Genomic DNA, 20,573 nt, shown 5'->3' on the forward strand with positions numbered 1-20,573 from the left:
AGGCGACCACCTATACAACTACCACCACTCCCTTTTAAAACCCTCATTAATACCTTTAATTTGATACCCATATTGTACAAACCCATTCTAGAGTCACCCCTGGTCCACCTTTATGGCGATATCTCGAAAAGGCGTCCCCTATAGAACTAAGCCCCACGCCCTTTTAAAATACTCATTAACACCTTTCGTGTGATACCCATAATGTACAAACGCATTCTAGAGTCACCCCTGGTCCACCTTTATGGCGATATCTCGAAAAGGCGACCACCTATAGAACTAAGCCCCACGCCCTTTTAAAATACTCATTAACACCTTTCGTTTGATACCCATATTGAACAAACGCATTCTAGAGTCACCCCTGGTCCACCTTTATGGCGATATCTCGAAAAGGCCACCACCTATACAACTACCACCACTCCCTTTTAAAACCCTCATTAATACCTTTAATTTGATACCCATATTGTACAAACCCATTCTAGAGTCACCCCTGGTCCACCTTTATGGCGATATCTCGAAAAGGCGTCCACCTATAGAACTAAGCCCCACGCCCTTTTAAAATACTCATTAACACCTTTCGTTTGATACCCATATTGAACAAACGCATTCTAGAGTCACCCCTGGTCCACCTTTATGGCGATATCTCGAAAAGGCGACCACCTATACAACTACCACCACTCCCTTTTAAAACCCTCATTAATACCTTTAATTTGATACCCATATCGTACAAACACATTCTAGAGTCACCCCTGGTCCACCTTTATGGCGATATCTCGAAAAGGCGTCCACCTATAGAACTAAGCCCCACGCCCTTTTAAAATACTCATTAACACCTTTCGTTTGATACCCATATTGAACAAACGCATTCTAGAGTCACCCCTGGTCCACCTTTATGGCGATATCTCGAAAAGGCGACCACCTATACAACTACCACCACTCCCTTTTAAAACCCTCATTAATACCTTTAATTTCATACCCATATTGTACAAACACATTCTAGAGTCACCCCTTTTCGAGGCCACCACCTATAGAACTGAGGCCCACTCCTTTTTAAAATACTCATCAACACCTTTCCTTTGATACCCGTATCGTACAAATACATTCTGGAGTCACCCCTGGTCCACCTTTATGGCGATATCTCGAAAAGGCGTCCACTTATAGAGCTAAAGCCCACTCAATTTTAAAATACTCATTAATATCTTTCATTTGATTCCCATGTCGTACAAACAAATTCTAGGGTCACCCCTGGTCCACCTTTATGACGATATCTCGAAAAGGCGTCCACCTATAGAACTAAGGTCCACTCCCTTTTAAAATACTCTTTAATACCTTTCATTTGATACCCATTTCATACAAACACATTCCAGGGTTACCCTAGGTTCATTTTCCCACATGGTGATTTTCCCTTATTTTGTCTCCAAAGCTCTCAGCTGAATATGTAATGTTCGGTTACACCCGAACTTAGCCTTCCTTACTTTTTTATTTTATATTACCTTAAAAACCGTTTAGGTATGTACAACTGTTCACTATATATTTCTTACCTTATACAGTCGCTTATTTAGAGATTACGAATGGGATAAGATTATTGTTCAGTCCCATTCATGTAGGGTATGAAGTCTTCGTCACAGCCGAAGACAGTGCCGTCCTTACTTGTTTAAATTAGATAAACTATGGCGGAACCCTTCAAGGTGGCAGCACGGTGACATACCTACTAACATAAATAAAAGTGTCATGTACTTTGTTTTTGTAACTCGATGGACTAATGTCAAAATCGTACTGCCCCGGAAGTTGAATCATATTAAAAAAGTACAAATCAGCTGTCACCGTGCTGCCGCCTCGCATAGTTTCGCCATGAGTTAAAAAAACAAATTTGATCCAGCGAACACGTAATTGTTTGTTTATATATATGTATATATGTATATTTACATATTTGAATTTTGTTATCAAATTGATACATACATATGTGTACAATGAAAGTATTTTCGCGGAATAAATACAGAAAAGAACAGAGGGTAAACTTAATTAGTTTTATTTGTTTCCAAACTGCTAATATGTTCTATTGTATACTGCCATAAAGCCATAGCTGGGAGCAGTGCCCTAAATTTTGAGCAACAACACTGCTCGAATTTATGTAGCTCAATAAATCGCAAAAACTCGCTGTCGGGGAGATAAGCACACAGTGATAAACAGATGGAAAGATTTACTGGATTTCTTAAAAAGGTAGGGTCCAATACTCCCCTGAAATATTTTTTTTTTTTTTCTAAAAGATCTTGAAATAGTTCCGAAAACAACGAAGAGATCCGGCGATAGCTAAAAAATGCTCGGTAGCAGTCTTTCCGATATGATTCTCGCAACAGTCCTGAAACACTTTCGAAAACCATCTTTGTGGAGATAGTCCCGAAACAGTCTCGACGATATTATTATGAAAACCGGCATGAAGTTGTACCGAAGTAGCCCCGAGAAAACCTCGAACACCTAACCTAACCTAATCCCGAACCGGTTCTTAAATAGTCGTAAGATCCCCGAAAACCTTCCCGAAACGGCCCCGAAAAAATCAAGAAAACATTTTCGAAAATATACACGGCAGCTGCCATGCGTGCAGAGGAATTTTTCTAATCGGGGTTTCCACTCGGAAGTGATTTGGCAAACACTTCGAGTGTATTTCTTGCATATGCCATTCGGAGCACGACGCAAATCGGGGCAGGAAGCTCGGACAAAAATTTTTCGGTGGCTATCGCGCCTTGCATTTATTTATTTAATTGCTAAATAGTCATAAAATAGTCCCAGCGATATTATTATGAGAGAGTCCAGAAATTGATCCCAAACAGTCCCAAGACGATCTCGAACACAATCTGCAAACGATCCCGAAACACTCCTAGAAAATTTAGAAATAGGAACGGAAAGGTTCATAAAATAATCCCGAAATTGTTGTTGATGTTGTTGTTGTAGCAGTGCTTCGCCCCATCCAATAAGTGCGACCTATCACAAATTGTTTTCAACAGGAGTGAAAGAAGAAATCATTTAGATAGCTGTTTATTTTGTTACAAAGCTCATCGATCTCTGGGTGTCAACGATGCAGGAAACGATAGTGACTCCTTCTGGTGGCGAAGGTTACTTTGATATATATAAGTTACACCAAAGTGGGGATAGGACACCACCCTGTGGCACCCCTTGTTTAATTCTTCTTGGCTGGATGTTACGTTCCTGAATTGCATCGATGCTTGCAGACCAGACAGATAATTTGCGGTCCACCTTTTAAGACTTGAGGGAAGGGGAGACCCTTCCAGGTCTTGCAGTAACGTGCCATGGTTCACCGTATCAAAAGCTTTTGACAGGTCTACCGCAACGAGTACTGTACTATGGTGGGGGTTTTGATTTAATCCGCAATTTATCTGAGTACTAATGGCATTTAGCGCGGTGGTTGCGCTATGTAATTTTCGGAAGCCATGCTGATGATTGGCTGGTTGCAAAGTTGCATTAAAGTGAGGAAGCAGAATGGCCTCAAGTGTCTTGGCTACTGGCGATAGGAGTGATATCGGACGATAAGAATCTCCTATGTTGACTGGTTTCCCAGGCTTTAGTACGGGCCTCCGTTGTCGTTTTCCATTTTTCGGGGATGACAAAGGTGGAAAGGGACAAGTTGAAGACATGTACTAGATAATTAAATCCCTCTTTGCCTAGGTTTTTAAGCATCTACATCGCTGTGCCGTCTGGGCCCACTGCTTTAAATGGTTTAGCATGAACGATGGCATTCTCAGCCTCTGCGGCGGTTATGGTAATTGGCGACGCGCTGAATTAATGTTTATGTCTAACTTTGTCAGCAGTAATGCTCGCGCATTTTTTTGCATCCGACAGCACTTTATCGCCAAAGGCGATGGAAATTTTGTCATTGTGCTTGGACGGATTCGATAGGGACTTTACGGTGGACCAAAGCTTACCCACACCGGCAGAGAGGTTACAATACTTTAAATTCTCCTCCCATTTCGCACGCTTGTGTTCATCCACAAGCAATCTAATGCTTTGGTTTATATTCCTTATTTGGAAATCACCGGGGTCGTGCTGTCTTATAAGGTCACATAACGATATACGATTTCTAAAGGGTAAACAATCTTGTCATACATCCACTATACCAATTCGTGTATTTGTCATCGAAGTGGTAAATTATAGTGAACACATTGCACATTACATTTATGCAATTGTAATCGGCATTGTAGAGAGGTCACCCACATAACGATACACAAATCTGAAGTGGTAAGGTCTCTTGGAACAGAATCACTGTACAACTTAGTGTACAATTCAAAGGCAAGTTAACAGTAAAGTAAATTATGTATTTTCATTTATACTATTTGTAAAATATTTATTTTTATTTTATTTCATTTATTAATAAATGCATTACTACAATAAGAAAAGTAATTATTTTTTAGTACAACAATAGTAATTTAACACATATCAAGGAACTTTATTATTTATTAAATTATTATTTTAGAAATTATTAAATTTATATGAAATATTTCAACAAAAAAGCTTCAAAAAACTTAAGTGGCATCCACAAACCTAACCTATATATATACTTATAATTAATAAAAAAACCGAAATATTATTTGAGAAAAAAAAACGTCAAAAGGATAAAAAACAAACTTAAATACGAAGTCCATATTTTTCTTATAAGTATATCTTTGGTGACTTCTTATGTACTACCAGCCCTTTCAATATTTTCCTTGTTTTTAATTTGTTTAGAAGAACCGACAGACGTTGTCCTGCCTAAATTTGGCCAATCTGCGTACATTTTAATAAGCTTTTTCCGTCTGACTCTGCCTTCCCCCCTCTTCACTTTTTCCTAATCCTTTTATTCACTCCTCCCTCCGTATTTTTCGCTTCATCTATCTCCATCTTCGTCTCATTCTATCTCTTTCTCAATCTCCCTCTTTCTTTTCTCTTGTCTCTTCTCTCAATTTCTTCTCATTCTTCTGCATCCCTTATTGCCTGTCCCAAAAGGTGGTATGTATTTTATTCCAGTCCCAGTCCCATTCCGAGTTTCAGTCCCAGCCCTAGTCCTAATCCCAGTCCCAGTCCGTCTCTGGATAATATATTACTCTGTACTAAAGCACTCATCAACAACTTTCATTTGATATCCACATTACATAAACACATTCTAGGGGTACCCGGGTCCACGTTTTGGCCTATATCTCGAGTCCCTAGTCACCCAGGGGTATGAAAATTACCCTCTACTAAAGCACTCATCAACAGCTTTCATTTGATATCAATATTCTATAAACAAATTCTAGGGGTACCCGGGTCCACTCTTTGGCCTATAGCTCGAGACCCTAGTCACCCAAGGGTATGACAATTACCCTCTACTAAAGCACTCATCAACAGCTTTCATTTGATATCCATATTCTATACACACATTCTAGGGGTAGCCAGGTCCACGTTTTGGCCTATATCTCGAGACCCGAGTCACCCAGGGGTATGAAAATTACCCTCTGCTAAAGCACTCATCAACAGCTTTCATTTGATATCCATATTCTATAAACACAGTCTAGGGGTATCCGGGTCCACGTTTTGGCCTATATCTCGAGACCATAGTCACCAAGGGGTATGAAAATTACCCTCTGCTAAAGCACTCATCAACAGCTTTCATTTGATATCCATATTCTATAAACAAACTCTAGGGGTACCCGGGTCGTTTGGCCAATATCTGGAGACCCTAGTCACCCAGTCACCTATCCTATATTTCAAGTTAGATCAAACTACAGCGGGGTACAAAACAAATTCAAAATCGGTTCAGTAGTTTAGGAGTTCATTGGCCTCAATTGTGTGACACGTGTTTTTTATATATTAAGATTTTCGTTTCGCTAAGCGACCCTTCTGTGTTTTGAATGCTTGTCGTATAAATTGTTTATATAGGCGCTCATTGGTGCCATCAATTTTTAAAGCAACTGTAAATAAAAAAAAAAAATTAGGACTTGATTTGCATATATATATAAATATAACTAGCAGACCCGGCAGACGTTGTTCTGCCCTAAATTTGGCCTATCTGCATACCCCTCTACACTTTTTCATAATCTTTTTATTCACTCCTCCCTCCGTCTTTTTCGCGTCATCTCCATCTTCGTCTCATACTATCTCTTTCTCAGTCTCCTTCTCTCTTTTCTCTTCTCTCAAGTTTTTCTCCTTCTTCTTCATCTCTTATTGCCAGTCCCAGAGGGTGGTATGTATTTTGTTCCAGTCCCATTCCGTGTCTCAGTCCCAGTCCCACTCCGAGTCCCAGTCCTAGTCCTAATCCCAGTCCCAGTCCGTATCTGGTATACTTCCCTGAAAAAAGCATCGTAAATACTAATATAGGCAAATTTATATACGAAATTTCAGGCAAATCGAATAGGACGTATGTAAATAGGTATGTGGGTATTATTAATTCTTGTCTTTATTTCGGCTTCGCATGCACATTTATCAGTTTTGCCAGGTTGATGCGACTAAATCGAATATCACAATGAACTTTAGAGCTCCCGGCAACAGCTTTCATTTGATATCCATAATAGATACACATTCTAGGGGTACCGGGTCCATGTTTTGGCCTATATCTCGAGACCCTAGTCACTCAGCGCTGTAAAACTTACTCTGTACTAAAGCACACATCAACAGCTTCAATTTGATACCCATAATGTAAAAACACATCCTAGTGTTACCCTGATCCACGTTTTGGCCTATATCTCGAGACCCTAGTCACCAATAGGTATGAAAACTACCCTGTACTAAAGCACTCATCAATAGCTTCAATTTGATACCCACAATGTAAAAACATTGTGTAGGCGTTCACGGGCCCACGTTTAGCCTATATATCCAGACCCTAGTCACCCAGTTGTATGAAAATTATCCTGTACTATAGCACTCATCAACAGCTTTCATTTGATATCCATATTGTATAAACACATTCTAGGGGTACCCAGGTCCACGTTTTGATCTCAAGACTCTAGACACGTAGCGAAAAAAAAGGTAGACGTTGGCCGATTCTCAGACCTACCCAATATGCTCACAAAATTTCATGAGAATCGGTTCAGCCGTATAGGAGGAGTTCAGCCTCTAAAACCGTGACAGAAGAATTTTATATATTAGATAAATAAAACAGTTCTACACAAAACACAAAAGTGTATTGGGGTATTCACGCCAGCAGCTTATCAACTTATCTTAATAAAAGTTATTTGCCTCTAGTATATTTTGTTTTTGGTAGTAATGTAAAAATATACCACATAAGCATATAAGCTGATAACTAGGCTCACGTGAATACACCATATATGTCTGGGAAATGGTGTTTTTCTTGCAGGTCTCGTCGAGTAGAACATAAATTTGGGTAGGAGATTTTGCAAACACGCCCAAAATTTTGAGATAAGGTAAAAAACTGTTTAAATGGGAAGAAAAGTGTCTTCCTTTCCTATGATACATAGTTAGGAAATTTTTGTTCAACATAACTCAAGATTTTACAGATGTTTCGCAAATTTCGCTTGCTTAACCCCTTTTTGCTACTCATATTAATTTTCTTTTTGTATTGTAATAGTAGTAATATTACTAAGTAAACAAATTACGAATATGTTTTTAACTATAAGCTGATACTGCACTTCTATAAAAAACAATTAACGCACAAGTTTTACACGCAAATTCATGTTACGAATATAGGTATATATGTACATAAAATCACAATATATCAGTAGTTCACAGAACTTACCGTTATTCTTGCTGGAACTCCACAATGAACACACTAAATAAGATGAAACCTATTATTAGCCGTGTTTTTTAACACGCGCGTATACGTTTCGTTTGCGCGTGTTAAAAAACGCCTATCTTCGCTTAGATAATGCTTAGGAGACCCATCTAGCGGCTGTGGTAAAACAACTAGCTACAGCAACAGGGTGTACCGAAAAGCGGAGACGCAACGCTCTGATGGCCATAGGGTATAACATATAGCTGAATCAGTTGCGATGAATTGTGGACACACATATAATACATAGAATTAGTGTACAGGGTGAAACAAAGACACATATTTCAGTTACATCTGAGTATAATGCGTATTGAAATTTAGTAGGACAAAATTTATGCGCAGCAATTTCAGAGGTGTATTTATAGTTTGTCTCTTAGCAGTCAATATAAAGTTTAAGCGTAAACGGATATACGCGTGTTAAAAAACACGGCTATTATAATATGTAAATCTAAGTAATTTAACAGAAAAACTCATTTAAATAGTTTAAATTTGTTTTTATTATTTATTGCCTGAGGTTTTTAGCTTTTCAATTTTTTCACTACTATTTACAGCGCACAATCTTCACACGAATAATCGACTGATGCGTGCCACAAAACGATCTACATTGTATATGTACATATATATGCAAAAGTATGAACATACATATATATGTATATATGTATTTTACACGAACCTTCACGAAGTTTTAAAATCTCTATTACGAAGATTGCATAGACATTTCTTCATTACAAGTCAGAATACAATCTAAGTGACTGTAATACATTACTTGTAAGGGGTTCGTAATGCATAACGTGGAAGGATCGTAGATTCACTTCGCCGCTGGGTCCTTTTGAAGACGCCCTCTAGCGATAACCCAGGTAACCTTGGTAGTACTAGATAACACTAGTAGGTAACTCCAATAGTAGGTATGCATTAATTAACGTAACAGGTTCTTAATAGAGCATCCTTGTCTGACCATGCGTATATCAGCTTCAGCATCCCCCTAAAGAGGGTAGAGAAGGGAGGAACCTTTAGAAACCCTAGGTCAATGAACTGCACTAAATTCCAGAAAGAGGTAGAAACAAAACTGGGACAACCCAAAAAGATATCCAATGTGGAGGAACTGGAGGAGTCGAATGAATTCCTAACAAGGACGCTTATGACGGCGTATATCAAAGCTTACCCTTCACAGGAAAAGCAAAGCCGCCATGGTGGAGCAATGAGCTGAGTCTTCTAAGAAGACAGGTAAAAGAAATGTTTAAGCTCGAAAATACCGCGGAAAGCGGAGCGTGCCGGGACGAGCACAGGGATCTTCTGAGGATCTACAAGCGTAAAATTTCCAGGGCGAAGAGAATCTCATGGAAAAGTTTCTGTACAGATATAGAGTGCTCCAGCGAAACAGCACGGTTTAAAAAAGTCCTAGCAAGGGGAAACATAGTCCAGGGACTAATAAAGAAAGAGAACGCGGAATGGTCACGTAATATTGGGGAATCCCTTGAGGTGCTTTTTGACATACATTTCCCATCGGGAGACGATTCAGAAGAGCCAGCAGACATCACTCACACTTCGATCACGGAGCGGATAGTGCCGGGCTTGTTGACCAATACCAAGATCGAATGGGCAGTGAAGACGCTTTCTAAGTTTAAATCGCCGTGCCCAGATGGTATATTCCCGGCCATGCTAGAAGTTTCAAGTATGGCCGTCGTGGAATGGCTTAAAATAATATTCGATGGGTGCATAAGGCTGAATCATGTACCGCACTCTTGGAGAACTGCTCGTGTAGCTTTCCTACCAAAGGCGGGAAAGATCGATCACGTGTATCCCAAAGACTATAGACCCATCAGCTTAACATCATTTCTGCTCAAAACTTTTGAGAGGCTGATAGATAAGTACATAAAGTCCAACGTGGATTAAAAGCTCCTCTCCACAACAGAGCATGCGTACACCAAAGGCAAGTCGATGGACACCGCATTGCATAGGGTGGTAATAAGCATATATAAATCCCTGGAATATAAGGAATATGCTCTAGGAGTCTTCTTGGACATTGCAGGGGCTTTCAATAATGTTTCTAAATGGGCGATTATGGATGGCCTTAATTACATTAAAGTACATCCAGCCTTAACCAGATGGATCGGCTGCATGTTAAATTGCAGGAAGATTACATCACAATGGGGATTGTACGAGGCCACGAAATCAGTGGACAGGGGCACGCCGCAGGGAGGGGTACTATCACCTCTGCTGTGGACGCCGGTCATCAACCAACTGCTCAGGCGATTCGGTGAGGGACCCGTAAAACTTACGGCTTACGCAGATGACGTTGCAATTGTCATAAGTGGAAAGTGCCTTCCAACGATTAGTTCTTTGGTGGATCGGGGGCTTCGGGATATTCATACCTGGCATCTAATGTCGGGTTGAAAGTCAATGCGGAGAAGACGGATATGGTCTTGTTTACAAAGAGGTACCAGGTCCCAATTGGGCCAGGCATAAGTTAGAAGGGGTGACCTTATAGGAGAAAACTTGTACAAAATATCTAGGAATCATCTTATACAGTAAGCTGTCATGGAAGCTCAACGTGGAGGAGAGGGTGAAGAAGGCCTCAACGGCACTTTATGCAAGAATGCTTGGGTGTACGTGGGGCTTATCGCCCTCTCTTTCTCATTGGGTTTTTACAGCGATTGTAAGCCCTATTCTATACTATGGAGTTCTTGTTTGGTGGAAAGCCACACAAAAAACAACATACCTCAAAAAATTAGAGGAGGTATGCAGGCTATCGATGCTTAGCATTACGGGAGCCCTGAAAACAACCCCGACGGCTGCACTGTATGCCATTCTGCACATTCCACCTATAGACTTGGTAGCAAAGAACATAGCATTAACAACTGCAACCAGGCTCGGTGCCTCGGGGCAGCTTGAACGCCGAACATATGGCAAATTTGCCATAGTAGTATAGCGTCATCAATCACAAGACGAACAGACTACCTGATTCCCTATCTGCGCTTCGAGGGAGATATTAAAGCCAAAATAGAGGTGGACAATTGGCGCAAGGGTGCGCAAATGGCGGACGAGGCGATACATGTGTACACAGATGGTTCCAAAGTAGTGGAAGGAGTAGGGTCTGCGGTATACTGTGCTGATCCGGAAATAAGCAGATCCTACAGGCTGCCGGATTACTGTAGTGTTTTCCAAGCGGAAATATTAGCTGTAACCAAAGCAGTAGAAACTCGGAAGACAATAACTTAAGCTGCAACCGTGTTAACTTTTATATTGACAGTCAAGCAGCAACTAAGGCAATAAGCTCGCATAGCACAGCATTTGAATGCGTGTTAGGGTGTAAGCAGCTTCTGGAGAGAATCGGGAAAGGGAGAAGCATACATCTATATTGGGTCCCAGGGCATATGGGAATAGATGGGAATGAAAAAGCGGATGAACTAGCTAAAAAGGGCGCATTCCTTGAAGCTTGCTCCGTAGACGTCCCAATTAGACTGGGGGAGATTAAGCGAAGGCGAGAGGTGCACATGATCGCCCAAGCGGGAAAGGCGTGGGTTCAAGCGTGGGGCTGTAAAGTGTCGAAGATTATGTGTAGGTCTTACATCCTTAGACTAACAGAGTTGCTTCTATCATTAAAAAAAGACGACTGTAGACTCATGACGGGTATTCTGACTGGACACTGCCTTCTGGCGTCACATGCCTTTAAATTAGGCTTGGTCAGTGATAGCAGATGTAGGAAGTGCGGGTTGGAGGAGGAAACAATCGAGCACATTCTGTGCTCGTACCTTGCACTTGCCAGGCTAAAACTCCAGCTATTAGGAGTGATACAGCTGTTAGATCTAGAAGCACCAAGTGGCTTAAGTCCTAGGAAGCTTCTAGTATTTGCCAAGAGGACGGAGTTATTTTATAACCTAGGTCCTGGTTTTTCAATTGTGTCGTTAAAACAAACTTCTGGCAACACTACGGACTCAATCAGTCTACGTGAGGTCCTTATGGACCAGCCAGTTCAACCTAACCTAATATTGAGTTACTAAATGTACTAAATAGAATGAGAATAGGCTATTAAATAGAGACTAAATACTTCAAAATAAAATAATTAAAGAAAAAAAGTTTCAAGTTAAACGGATTTATTGAAAACAATACTTACATGAAGTAGTAATAATACTATAAGCTAAAAAATAATTAGGTAAGTCCTAGGTACTAGTCATCACACTCCTCATCAATCTAGAGCGTTGATCACACAATTAAATAAAAGCGTTGGGCGAGTGAAATTTCTAAAAATGTAAGGCGTAGCATAACCTGATTAAGGTTCAGTTGGTCTTATATATCACAACCAATAGAAATTTGACACGGCCAACGCTTTTATTTAATTGTCAGATCAACGCTCTAGATTGATGTACCTAGGACCTAAGTAATTATTTTCTAGCTTTTAGTATTATTATTACTTCAAGTACGTATTGTTTTCAATAAAATCGTTTAACTTAAAACTTTTTTTTTGGAATTATTTTATTTTCAAGTATTTAGTTTCTGTGTAATAGCCTATTATTTCTCATTCTATTTAGTTCATACGATTTTATGAAATATTTCGATCCATGCTCCACCTATCGCATGGTCGTCGGGTTCTGAACTATATTCCAAGTTTCAAGTTTATCGGGAATTTACTTAAATTTCAATTACAAAATTCATGCCGGCCAGCCTGTCAAGTCAAGCTAAATAAAACCGTTTAGAAATAGGTAGGTACTTTGTGTGAGGATGCAAAGTTTCACCTTTTTTGTGTTGTGTTGTGCATGTAAAAACTATGACTACGAATCACGTATTTCAGCAATTTATTACGTAAACGTAAGTATTTAATAAAATTTTAAGGTTCTAGCTATTAAAATGGGGCTGAAATTGCGAAAATATATGGGGTATTCCATCCCATTTCGACAAATTTTGAACCCGACCCCTTTAGAATTGGCTGAAAGTTTTTCTTCTTTTTCTAGCTTACGAAAGACGTTTTTCAGAATTTTTTCAAATTTTTTCATCCAACTCAAAAAAAGTTTTGAATTTTAAAAAAAACACCGTTTTTGTTTTCAAAATGCTATAACTTTTTCAAAAACTGACCGTTTGGGATCTTTTTTTTTTTTAAATTTGTTTTTAAATGTACGGAAAAAATACACAAAAAAAATTTAAATTTTATTTTTTTTTATTTTTCAGTTTTTCGAGATTTTTCGAATTTCGCCATTTTTTTTTTTCTCAAAAAAAACTTCAATCAATTCTGCAACCATCCCCACTAATCCCGGAGTGGGCCGATTTTTTTTTTTATTTTTTTATTGAAAAAAAAATTTTCAAAAATAAAAATTTTTTTTATCAATGTTATTTATATAACAAAAAATGTAAGAAAATGATTTTTAAGTATTATTTTCTTTATATATTATGGTAATCTACGATTAAAATGACTCGCTTTCGCTATCCAGCAACTGCATTAGGCCGGTATACGTAGATCACCATAATATATAAAGAAAAGAATACTTAAAAATCATTTTCTTACATTTTTTTGTTATATAAATAAAATTGATAAAAAACAAATTTCATTTTTGATTTTTTTTTTCAATTAAATAAAAAAAATATAAAAAAAAATCGGCCCACTCCGGGATTAGTGGGGATGATTGCAGAATTGATTGAAGTTTTTTATGAGAAAAAAATGGCGAAATTCGAAAAATCTCGAAAAACTGAAAAATTAAAAAAAACTTTAAAATTTTTTTTGTAGTTTTTCCGAAAAGTACATTTAAAAACAAATTTAAAAAAAACAAGTAAGGAAGGCTAAGTTCGGGTGTAACCGAACATTAGATACTCAGTTGAGAGCTATGGAGACAAAATAAGGAAAATCACCATGTAGGAAAATGAACCTAGGGTAACCCTGGAATGTGGTTGTATGACATGTGTATCAAATGGAAGGTATTAAAGAGTATTTTAAGAGAGAGTAGGCCATAGTTCTATGGATGAACGCCATTTAGGGATATCGCCATAAAGGTGGACCAGGGCTGACTCTAGAATGTGTTTGTACGATATGGGTATCAAATGGAAGGTGATAATGAGTATTTTAAAAGGGAATGGGCTTTAGTTCTATAGGTGAACGCCTTTTCGAGAAATCGCCATAAAGGTGGACCAAGGGTGACTCTAGAATGTTTGTGCGATATGGGTATCAAACGAAAGGTGCTACTGAGCATTTTAAGAGGGAGTGGGCATTAGGTCTATAGGTGGACGCCTTTTCGAGATATCGCCATTAGGGTGGGCCAGGGGTGACTCTAGAATGTGTTTGTATGATATGGGTATCAAATGAAAGATGGTAATGAGTATTTTAAAAGGGAGTAATCCTTAGTTCTATAGGTGGACGCCTTTTCGAGATATCGCCATAAAGGTGGACCAAGGGTGACTCTAGAATGTTTGTGCGATATGGGTATCAAACGAAAGGTGCTACTGAGCATTTTAAGAGGAAGTGGGCATGAGGTCTATAGGTGGACGCCTTTTCGAGGTATCGTCATTAGGGTGGGCCAGGGGTGACTCTAGAATGTGTTTGTACGATATGGGTATCAAACGAAAGGTGTTACTGATCATTTTAAGAGGGAGTGGGCATTAGGTCTATAGGTGGACGCCTTTTCGAGATATCGCCATTAGGGTGGGCCAGGGGTGACTCTAGAATGTTTGTACGATATGGGTATCAAACGAAAGGTGTTACTGAGTATTTTAAGAGGGAGTGGGCATTAGGTCTATAGGTGGACGCCTTTTCGAGATATCACCATTAGGGTGGGCCAGGGGTGACTCTAGAATGTTTTTGTACGATATGGGTATCAAATGAAAGGTGGTAATGAGTATTTTAAAAGGGAGTAATCCTTAGTTCTATAGGTGGACGCCTTTTCGAGATATCGCCATAAAGGTGGACCAAGGGTGACTCTAGAATGTTTGTACGATATGGATATCAAACGAAAGGTGTTACTGAGGATTTTAAAAGGGAGTTGGCATTAGGTCTGTAGGTGGACGCCTTTTCGAGATATCGCCATTAGGGTGGGCCAGGGGTGACTCTAGAATGTTTGTACGATATGGGTATCAAACGAAAGGTGTTACTGAGCATTTTAAGAGGGAGTGGGCATTAGGTCTGTAGGTGGACGCCTTTTCGAGATATCGCCATTAGGGTGGGCCAGGGTGATTGTAGAATGTGTTTGTACGATATGGATATCAAATTAAAAGTATTAATGAGGGTTTTAAAAGCGAGTGGCCCTTAGATGTATATGTGAAGGCGTTCTCGCGATATCGACCAAAATGTGGACCAGGTGATCCAGAAAATCATCTGTCGGGTACTGCTAATTTATTTATATATGCAATACCACTAACAGTATTCCTGCCAAGATCCCAAGGGCTGTTGATTTCGCCTTGTAGAACTTTTTCATTTTCTTCTACTTAATATGGTAGGTGTCACACCCATTTTACAAAGTTTTTTCCAAAGTTATATTTTGCGTCAATAAACCAATCCACTTACCATGTTTCATCCCTTTTTTCGTAGTTGGTATAGAATTATGGCATTTTTTTCATTTTTCGTAATTTTCGATATCGATAAAGTGGGCGTGGTTATGGTCGGATTTCGGCCATTTTTTATACCAAGATAAAGTGAGTTCAGATAAGTACGTGGGCTAAGTTTAGTAAAGATATATTGGTTGTTGCTCAAGTTATTGTGTTAACGGCCGAGCGGAAGGACAGACGGTGGACTGTGTATAAAAACTGGGCGTGGCTTCCACCGATTTCGCCCATTTTCACAGAGAACAGTTACCGTCACAGAAGCTATGCTCCTACCAAATTTGAGAAGGATTGGTAAATTTTTGTTCGACTTATGGCATTAAAAGTATTCTAGACAAACTAAATGAAAATGGGCGGAGCCACGCCCATTTTGAAATTTTCTTTTATTTTTGGATTTTGTTGCATCATATCATTACTGGAGTTGAATTTTGACTTAATTTACTTATACACAGTAAAGATATTAACTTTTTTGTTAAAATTTGAATTAAAAAAAAATTTTTTTTAAAAAGTGGGCGTGTTCTTCATCCAATTTCGCTAATTTTTATTTAGCACATATATAGTAATAGTAGTTCCCAAATTTCATCATGATATCTTCAACGACTGCCAAATTACAGCTTGCAAAACTTTTAAATTACCTTCTTGTAAAAGTGGGCGGTGCCACGCCCATTGTCCAAAATCTTACTAGTTTGCTATTCTGCGTCATAACATCAACCCATCTGCCAAGCTTCATCGCTTTAACCGCCTTTGGCAATGAATTATCGCATTTTTTCGGTTTTTCGAAATTTTCGATATCGAAAAAGTGGGCGTGGTTATAGTCCGATATCGTTCATTTTAAATAGGGATCTGAGATGAGTGCTCAGGAACCTACATACCAAATTTCATCAAGATACCTCAAAATTTACTCAAGTTATCGTGTTAACGGCCATGCGGAAGGACAGACGGACGACTGTGTATAAAAACTGGGCGTGGCATCAACCGATTTCGCACGTTTTCACAGAAAACAGTTAACATCATAAAATCTATGCCCCTACCAAATTTCAAAAGGATTGGTTAATTTTTGTTCGACTTATGGCGTTAAAAGTATCCTAGACAAATTAAATGAAAAGGGGCGGAGCCACGCCCATTTTGAAATTTTTTTTTATTTTTGTATTTTGTTGCACCATGTCATTACTGGAGTTGAATGTTGACATAATTTACTTATATACTGTAAAGATATTACATTTTTTGTTAAAATTTTACTTTAAAAAAATTTTTTTTTTAAAGTGGGCGTGGTCCTTCTCCGATTTTGCTAATTTTTATTAGGCGTACATATAGTAATAGGAGTAACGTCCCTGCCAAATTTCATCATGATATCTTCAACGACTGACAAATTACAGCTTGCAAAAATTATAAATTACCTTCTTTTAAAAGTGGGCGGTGCCACGCCCATTGTCCAAAATTTTACTAATTTTCTATTCTGCGTCATAAATTCAACTCATCTACCAAGTTTCGTCGCTTCATCTGTCTTTGGTAATGATTTATCGCACTTTTTCGGTTTTACGAAATTTTCGATATCGAAAAAGTGGGCGTGGTTATAGTCCGATATCGTTCATTTTAAATAGCGATCTGAGATGAGTGCTCAGGAACCTACGTACCAAATTTCATCAAGTTACCTCAAAATTTACTCAAGTTATCGTGTTAACGGACGGACGGACGGACGGACGGACGGACATGGCTCAATCAAATTTTTTTCGATCCTGATTATTTTGATATATGGAAGTCTATATCTATCTCGATTCCTTTATATATGTACAACCAACCGTTATCCAATCAAACTTAATATACTCTGTGAGCTCTGCTCAACTGAGTATAAAAAGATCCCAAACGGTCAATTTTTGAAAAAGTTATAGCATTTTGAAAACAAAAACGGTGTTTTTTTTTTAAATTCATAACTTTTTTTGAGTTGGATGAAAAAATTTGAAAAAATTCTGAAAAACGTCTTTCGTAAGCTAGAAAAAGAAGAAAAACTTTCAGCCAATTCTAAAGGGGTCGGGTTCAAAATTGGTCGAAATGTGATGGAATACCCCATATATATACATTGTAGAAAGAGAATGTCAAAATATAATAATGTAATATTTATACAGAAGTTTTCACAGGGTGCCCCACATATATGTATAAATATTACATTATTATATTTTGACATTCTCTTTCTACAATGTATATTGTTTTTATAAGCTTACAGTTAGCAAAACTGAACATTTTTGATCATACGATTTTTGTACTCAAGCTGTAGAACACGCGCTAATTATCTTTTAAAGAAAACTTTAAAGTTATTAAAGTTAAGGTTATCAATATTAAACCGACTTTTTTATTTACCGGAAAATTATCTTCCTACTAGTTTCATCAGGCAAGAACCCTAAATTGAACAGTGGTAAGAAAATCTCCCACACTGGTGACCCCGACGTGATCCTGATTTACAACACACGTACACTCTAGTGTGCCCTAACGGAGTACAGCCGCAAGTCCCGTTGTAAGAAACACGCGCTTTTCTAGAAGTCTAGCATTACCGAAAATGCCTTCCGACAGCGGCATATCTTCACCACTGACGAACTTTCCACAGCAACAAAATCAAAATGCGGCAGAAGCGCAACCAAATGAGAGGCAGGCCGCAGTTATCTACGCCCGGCTGCCTGTCCCTACAATGTCTAGTTCCAACATAGAGGCGTGGTTTACGTCTATGGATTTTTGGTTTACAGCCTCTGGAATCAAGTCAGACAAGCAAAAGGCAGCCACCGTATTTGCAGCACTGGACCCCACTGTGGTTAGCCAGTTGGCCCAAGTCATCGCCGACATGCCACAGAGCGACAAATTCGAATATGTCAAGACAAAAATCATTGAGCATTTCGCCGATAGTGAGCAGAGACGTCTCAATAGGCTACTATCGGAACTGCCACTAGGTGATAGAAAGCCTTCGGAGCTGTATTTCGAGATGAAACGAGTGGCAGGCACTACCCTGGGCGACGCTGCTCTTAAAGGACTTTGGACAAAACGTTTACCAGCCTTTGCCCAGCCGGTTATCGCCGCATCGTCTGGCCCAGCAGCAGAATTCACGAAGATAGCCGATTCAATCATTGATGCCGTTGCTCCGCAGCAAGTAGCGCAGGTACGAATCGACGCAGCTGAATTAAATCAACTTCGTACAGCAATTGAAGACTTATCCAAGCGAGTTGAGAGACTCAGTCCGAAATCACGTTCTCGCTCACAAACTCGATCAACACCGACAAAGTACAATAACTCGAAAAGCACGAGCCGGCCGCAACAAGCTAGAAACAGAAGTATGGCACTAATGCTCGCAAGTGCCGCAGCCCCTGCCGACGCCGACAACGATCAGTTCAAACAATAACAACAGATGGTAAAAATTGACTTGAAAAGCGGGTGACGACATGTAGCGAAAGTTCTGTTACCGAACGCCAAGTTTTTCGCCTCCAGGTAAGAGATAAAACAACGAGTACAATTTTTCTCATCGATACGGGAGCAGACGTTTCCATTCTCCCACTAACAACATTGTCTTATGATATTCGTCCAACCGCCACAAAGTTGTATGCAGCAAACGGTGCTGCTATAAAAGTGCTAGGGGAAAAACGAATTAAATTAGACCTAGGCCTCCGCCGCGATTTTGTGTGGTCATTCCTAGTCGCAGACGTCACACAACCCATCATCGCTGCCGATTTCATAAAATTTTATGATATGCTTATCGATATGCGACGAAACAAACTTATCGATAATTTAACATCTCTTTCGACATCACTACGAGGACCGAACAAGTGCACCGCAGCATTAGTAAAAACATTCACAGAATGAAATGAATTGGTAAATATTTTATCAGAGGTCCCGTCCATCACAAAGCTAGCACCGCTTGGATCCAAAACAACATCGACAGTGTTCCATCGCATCGAAACATCAGGACAACCAGTATTTTCGAGACCACGTCGACTTTCGCCCGACAAGCTAGAAGCTGCTAAAGCAGAATTTGAATTTTTATTAAAATCAGGTATTTGTCGCCCATCTAGGAGCAACTGGTCAAGTCCGCTACATATGGTGAAAAAGAGTGATGGTACGTGGAGGCCGTGCGGCGACTACAGGGCGCTTAACGTACATACACTCCCGGATCGATACCCATTGCCATATATGACAGATTTTACCAATATTTTGCGAGGTAAGCAAATTTTTTCTAAAATAGACCTGCAAAAGGCATTCCATCAGGTGCCAATTTACCCTGATGATATTCCGAAAACAGCAATCACGACTCCATTCGGATTGTTCGAATTACAGTTTCTGTACTTTCGGTTTGTGCAACGCTGCACAAACATTTCAGCGCCTTATAGACGAAGTCCTACGAGGCCTTAACTTCGTATTTCCCTACATTGACGACATATATGTTGCGTCCGAATCAATCGAGCAACACCGGCAGCATCTGCGTTTAGTCTTTCAACGCTTATGCAAAAACAACCTCTCTATTAACTTTTCTAAATGCGAATTTGGTAAAGCTGAGATCAAATCTCTGGGCCATCTTGTCGATGCCCAAGGCATTAAACCCTTGCCAGAAAAAGTATCGTCGTTGTTAGAGTTCCCCAAACCAGCAGTGGCCAACCATCTGAAGCGCTTTATTGCCATGCTAAATTTTTACAGAAGATTTTTGCCACATGCCGTCGACTATCAAAAATATTTACAGAGCCTTATTTCAGGCAATAAGAAGAATGACCACACGCTGCTTGCGTGGACACCAGAGGCTGAATCCGCTTTCCAACGTTGCAAAGAGGAGCTTGCAAACGCAACTCTGCTGTTTCATCCATCCCACGATGCAGAATTGTCTTTGCACATCGACGCCTCGGATTTCGCAGTCGGTGCCGCGTTGCATCAAATTGTAAACGGTGAATATCAACCTCTAGCTTTCTATTCAAAAAAATTGACGCCACCTCAGTGCAAATACTCTACTTATGACCAAGAGCTGACTCCCATTTACCAGGCAGTTTCACATTTTCGGTATATGATAGAAGGAAAAAGATGTCACATTCTCACTGATCATCGTCCACTTACGTACGCCTTTGCCCAAAAGCTAGAAAAAACCGCTCCACGCCGAGCCTGACGACTTGATTACATCGCGCAATTCACTACTGATATTCGGCATATAAAGGGCGATGTCTTTTTTTTTTTTTTTTTTTTTTTTTTTTTTTTTTAATATATCATTCATCTGCGCCCATGCGCCGACAGAGGAGAAAGACGATGAGGTGAAAGATACTTTTTATGAACGATTAGAACGCACATA

Source organism: Eurosta solidaginis, chromosome 2, assembly GCF_040869045.1.
Source record: "Eurosta solidaginis isolate ZX-2024a chromosome 2, ASM4086904v1, whole genome shotgun sequence".
Taxonomy (NCBI): domain Eukaryota; kingdom Metazoa; phylum Arthropoda; class Insecta; order Diptera; family Tephritidae; genus Eurosta; species Eurosta solidaginis.